This window comes from Schistocerca piceifrons, chromosome 1 (assembly GCF_021461385.2).
Source record: "Schistocerca piceifrons isolate TAMUIC-IGC-003096 chromosome 1, iqSchPice1.1, whole genome shotgun sequence".
Classification (NCBI taxonomy): domain Eukaryota; kingdom Metazoa; phylum Arthropoda; class Insecta; order Orthoptera; family Acrididae; genus Schistocerca; species Schistocerca piceifrons.
This window is the reverse complement of record NC_060138.1, coordinates 756,086,199-756,092,744: the sequence shown is the minus strand read 5'-3', so window position 1 is coordinate 756,092,744 and position 6,546 is coordinate 756,086,199.

Here is a 6,546-nt window from a genome sequence, read left to right as displayed (position 1 = left end):
TACTGCGACACAGTCGGCAGGCCATTACAATACAGAAATTGCCCAACGACAAGGCGCCCAGCCACGATGCAGTCAAAGGACGTCACTGAAAGAACAGACCAGAGATGCTAACAGCATACCTACCTCGAGGCACTTTCCCAACAAATTTACGAGAATTCTGACGAGGACTTTCCAGGTAACTACACCGAACCTGGATGGCTTTACAATAACATAGCTGTGAAGAGCAATTAACCGTTAAATGAAACTATTTTGTTACTTCCCGTCCACCGAGTGGTGAGAACACAATCATATGTTATTTTAATTGCTCGACTACTAATCTAGGGGACCGATTTTACGTTGTTGCATTGTGCCCCGATAAAATCTTCTGAATCGGGAAAGCCCAGTGAAGTGTGTTGGCTCGTATTAGTTGTGGTCTGTAGATATCATCCCTCGTTCGTTCACCCTCTTTTCGGCGGGCGGCGCTCTAGCGCCGTACCTATCGCTTTGAGATGTTTGCGACGCAGGGGTAGGAACAGTCAGTCACCGGGGGCGAGGAGGAAGGAAGGCGGTTGGAGGAAACGTGTGTTGTGACGCGTCGTTGGGCGGCGTCTTGAAAGATTTGCTCTGACAGATCCGTTGCAACGGGAACGACTTTGATTATGATTATTTGATTCTGGTGTTCTGAAAGAGCACCTCTTTCCTATTGTCATGCCGTGTTTTGTGACCTACTGTGGCGGCGTTAGTAGACTATGTTGTTACTGCCCTGCCCTATGCGATATTTCCTGAGTTGTAAATTTGTGCTTTCCGGGAAGTTTGGATCTACTTAGTGGGGTATGTTTTGGTTATAGAAACTGTATTAGCCTGCCCACATCTGTGTTTGCTGAACGCTCTGTGTGTGCTTTCTTGAAAAGTAACTTAGTGTGATGCCTAGGTGTGAAGACTGTGGTGATAGCTCTTTATTGTTTGCTTTTAATAGTGTTTCTCTTTGCCAAATGATGCCTAGCATTATTACTGTCACTATCTGTGCAAGCAGTGAGAATGTAACAGAGTTTCCAGGTGCTACTAATGCAGTCATGAACATTTATGATTAACTTGGTCTTTTAATTTTTTAAAAATTCTGATCTGGCCAGGTTTATTATTATAACGGCTGCAGTGCCGGAGAGCTATGAAATTCTCTTTGTTTGTCCCCCCCTTCATTTTCGTAACCTTGAACAAAATTGTATTTCCCCTGCCTGAACACCAGCCCACGAATAGGGTTCGACAAAGATTTGAACAACTGCAACAGAATATCATTTCTTTTTTCTTACACATTGTCAAAGAACTAACATTGAATTACGTTTTCTACTTTGCTCAAATCGGGACGGCAAGTGTTAATCAACTGTAGATATTTATTCTCTCCTGCCGGTTTCACACAGTCTTAGTTAAACGGTTAGTTTATAAACACTAATTCACATATTTCTTGTTTCTTGTTGTCTGGAAACAGTTTTAATATTTTTTATGAATATCTGATGTTTCCTAATTAATACTATCAGGTTTTCGCCATGTTACCGAGTTGCTTGCAAGCAAACGGCAGTGCAGAGCACTTAACGTCATGTGATCTCCAAGAACCTCGAGCACAGCCGGCAGCCGCTACCCGTTCCCATCGCACGGCTCTTGGCAGCATCCCAACTTCTTCGTTTGCCAGCAACATGATCCTCAACCCAACCTCCACGATTAATTTACACATGTGACGTATTGTTTGTAGCGTCATAAGACCCCGGAAGCAAACCATCATCATTCCTGTGCCAATACGTGCAAAGAGCATAATCGAGCCTCGGAATAACAGGTCTATCAATTTGGCACAGTTATCAAATAAGATGTGCGGAAAAAGTACTGCTGAACAGGTTCTTAAAATATACAACATTTTGCCTCAGGAGCAGCTTGGATTTAGACAGGTGCGTTCCACAACCCTACAACTCTTTCAAGTCGTGGAGACGTTACACAGGCGTCCAGTAACAAAGAATATTGCGGTGACAAATTTCTGAATGTTACTAGGGCATTAGATAGAAGTTATCACAGGGGGCTATTGTACAAGTTAATCGACCTTCGCGTCGAGAGCTCATATGTACTGCTTTGGTGTCTTCCACAGGGTGTCCCAGAAATGTTGCGACAAACTTCGAGGGGTTGTAGAGATTGCCTTAAGGAACAAATCGAGGGTAGGGACTAGTATCCGGAAACGTCATTCAACGACGTTACAGAGCGTCGAAGTTGTAGGCTACACTGCATGCCACTAAGCCACCCCCTTCCGATGCAAACGTGACTTTGTACGCTGTCGGACCGTAAGTGGTCCGCCTGGCAATGTTGTTCGTTATTCAGTGATCGCAACTGACTGCCACGACGGACAGTGAAGAAGATGGAGCTAGGTTCTGCGTAGACAGGCCTTGTCTGCTATGAATGCGATGTTCTTTTTCTAGTTGGATGATGAATTCGGATACAGCTTCCCATCTGCAGTTTATTTTTCTTTCGTATACCTAAAAACTTTGCTGATTTCAAAGAGTTCCAGGAGAAAAACAAACTGCGGATGGAGACCCGTGTCTGAAACAATAATCCACCGAGGCAAAGAGCACCGCATTCATAGGTCATAAGCCGGCCAGGTGGCCGAGCGGTTCTAGGCGCTACATCCGGAACCACGCGACCGCTACGGTCGCAGATTCGAACCCTGCCTCGGGCATGGATGTGTGTGATGTCCTTAGGTTAGTTAGGTTGAAGTAGTTCTAAGTTGTAGGGGACTGATGACGTCAGAAGTTAAGTCCCATAGTGCTCAGAGCCATAGGTGATAAGGCCTGTCTACGCAGCAGCCAGCTCAATCTTTTTCAGTGGCGATCGTGCCAATCAGTCGCGATCATTGTACAATCAACATGGCGAGACATCGCGTACGATCCGTACTAAGTGACACTCGCCGCCGAAAAGGTGCCATACTGGCAGGCGAAGGAGGCTATAGCTTCGACGCTACGTGGGGTCGTTTGCTGACGTTACCGGACGAACATTCTTATCTTCGATTTGTTCCTCAAGACAATCTCTACAACCCCTCGATATTTGTCGCAACTTTTTAGGGACACACTGCGTACAGAACTGCATCTCCGTTGTCAAAGTAGACGAAGCAACTTTCACGATTAGAAGAGTACAAGCAGAAATGTGAAAGTGTCACAGGGGGCCGACACCAACACTGTGCTCTACTTTGTGTACACTTCGAAAGTGCCGGCAACACCAAATGTCTCCGCAGCTACTTACGCAGATGACGCTGCCTTATATACCAAGAACAGACGTACGGTCACACGCAGTAAACCAGAGACTGCAGTAAGCTTGCACAATCCTCGAAGCAAGGGCAGTTCAGTGGCGGATAGGATTTAACACCGCAGAAAACCACGGAACGATACACACTAAACGCCACAGACCAGCATTACAGGCCATCCAGCACTTTGGAGCACCTACGAAGTGAACACACACAGTCAGACATTTTGGACACAGATTACACAGTAGTTGTGATGAAGCGTAAGCTGAAGTTTAAGACATTAGTAACGAAAAATCAATACGCAAAGAAGTAGGGGTAGTACTAAAGAATGACGAAATAAGCTTGAAGTTCTCTTGGGCTATAGATGCATGAAATAAGGAATAGCTCAATAGGCAGTACAGTTGAAGACGAATGGACATCTTTAAAAAGAGCCATCACACAAGTTGGGAAGAAAGATACATAGAAGGTAACTTCGAAGAAACGATGGGAACAGAAAAAATACTGCAGTTGATGGATGAAAGGAGGAAGTACAAAAATGTCCCGGGAAACGCAGCAATACAGAAATACAAGTCGCTCAGGAATTAAATAAATTGGAAGTGTAGGGAAGCTAAGACGAAATGACTGCATGAAAAATGTAAAGAAATCTAAAAAGAAGTGATTGTCGGAAGGACAGACACAGCATACAGGAAACTCAAAACAACCTTCGGTGACATTAGAAGGAGGGGTGGTAACATTAAGACTGTAATGGGAATACCACTTAAATGCAGAGTAGAAAGCGAATGGGTGCAAAGAATAAATTGAAAGCCTCCGTGAGGGGGAAGACTTGTCTGATGTGAAGAAACAGGAGTCGATTTAGAAGAGATAGGGGATCCAGTATTAGAATCAGAATTTAAGAGAGCTTTTGAAGATTTAAGATCAAATAAGGCAGAAGGGATCGACAAAATTCGATTAGAATTTCTAAAATCTTTAGGGAAAGTGGCAACAAAACGACTATGCACGTTGGTGTGTACGATGTAGGAATCTGAGAATATACCGTTTGGCTTTCGGAAAAATCTCATCCACACAGTTTCGAAGACTGCAAGAGCTGACAAGTGCGAAAATTATCTCACATTCAGTTTAACAGCTCATGCATCCAAGTTGCTGACAAGAATTATATACAGAATAATGGAAAAGAAAATTGTGGATGTGATAGATGACGATCAGTTTGGCTTTAGGAATTGTGAAGGCACCACCGAGACTATTCTGGCGTTGTGGTTGATAATGAAAGCAAGACTAAAGAAAAATCAAGACATGTTCATAGGATTTGTGGGCCTTGAAAAAGCGTTCGACAATGTAAAATGGTGCAAGAAGTCCTAAATTCTAAGAAAAATAGGGGTAAGCTATAGTGAGAGACGGGTAATATAGAATATTTACAAGAAGAAAGAAAGAGAGTGGACGACCTAGAACGAAGTCCTTGGATTAAGAAGGGTGTAAGACAGGTGGTCTTTCACCCGTATACTGTTCAACCTGTACATCGAAGAAGCAATGATGGAACTAAAAGAAAGACTGAGAAGTGAAACTGAAATTCAAGGGGAATGGATGTCAGTGATACAATTCGCTGATGACACTGCTTTCCAGAGTGAACGTGAAGAATAATTACAGGATCTGCTGAATGGAATGAACAATCTAACGAGTACAGGACATGGACTGAGAGTAAATCGTAGAGAGACGAAAGTAATGAGAAGTAGCAGACATGGTATCAACGAGAAACTCAACATCTGGATTGATGGTCACGAAGTAGATGAAGTTAAGGAATTCTGCTACTTAGACAGTAAAATAACCAATGGCGGACGGAGCAAGGATGACATCAAAAGCAGAATAGCAGTAGAAAAAAGGGCATTCCAGGCCAAGAGAAGTCTACTAGTATCAGACATAGGCCTGAATTTGAGGAAGAAATTTCGTAGAATGTACGTCTGGAGTACAGCATTACATGGCAGTGGGACGGGCTGTGGGATAACCGGAACAGAGCAGAATCGAATCATTTGAGATGTGGTGCTGCTGACGAATGTTGAAAATTAAGTGAACTGCTGAAGTAAGTAATGAGGAGGTTCTGCGCAGAATCAAAGAGGAAAGGAATATGTGGAAAACACTAACAAGGAGAAGGGACAAGACGATATGACATCTGTTAAGACATCAGGAATGACTTCCATGGTACTAGAGGGAGCTGTAGATGGAACTGTAGATGAAGACAGAGACTGGAATATACGCAGCAAATAATTGAGGGAGTAGGTTGCAAGCTCTACTTTGAGATGAAGAGGTTGGTACAGAAGAGTAATTCACATGGCAACAGCACCTCACAGACGTCGTAAACAAGTATTTTCTGAGATTAGGCGCTCCATGGCCAGTCATTAATTAAAACTCGGCATTGTCCTTTGAAAGTGACCATTTAGCGCCCGAAAACCTCAAACCACACAAAGTGACCACACCACCTTCACGCTATTTATTCGTCTAGTAATGGTTTTTGGGGTAATGCGGTTACATCACATATAAAAAAACTCCAGACAACGCAGAACACAGCGCTAAGAAATATCTTCCACTTCCCAGCTTCACTTCCTTGCCAAACTTCTGCATTAAACCGCATAAGGGAAGGAAGTAATGCAATGAATCAAGGTGCCGCTATGAAACTCTACGAGAAGATGAGAAGAGCAGACAACCGACTACTTCGGCAACTTGGGACAAGGAACGACGACTGAGACTGGAGCAAGCGGCCTACTGGCTTGCTTGACAAAGTAAACAAATCTAATAGAAGCAGAGACATATGGCATACGGTTAAAGCACTCAGAAGGCACATTTAACCTGAGAAGTAACTAGAAGCACACCCGGAGAATCAAGGAGTCAGTGTCAAAAGGTAAGTACTGCACCAAAAGTCTAATAAACACGTGGCGATTGCGACGCTGGGCCCAGTCTAGCACACAGTGTTATTGGCAATCTCTTAATAACTTTTTTTAGCCTGAAATATGATATTGTCTTCCTAATCCATAATGCTAAATTAAATCTCACTTGTATTATCGTCAGAATCAATGAGAATGGACAATGTTATGTTTAGTATAAAATCTTCATGATTTTCCTGAACATCTACGCTCAAAATAGCCTCAGTTGTTAGAACACCAGAATACGTTATAAGAGAGCTTCCTCTCATATAAAATTCAGTGGGCTGAAACGTTTCCAGAAGTTGCGTTTAGAAAGAAATTCTAAGCTGCCAATAATTTTTAAAGCATATTAGTGATAAAAACAATTACAGATAAAGAAGGAAATAA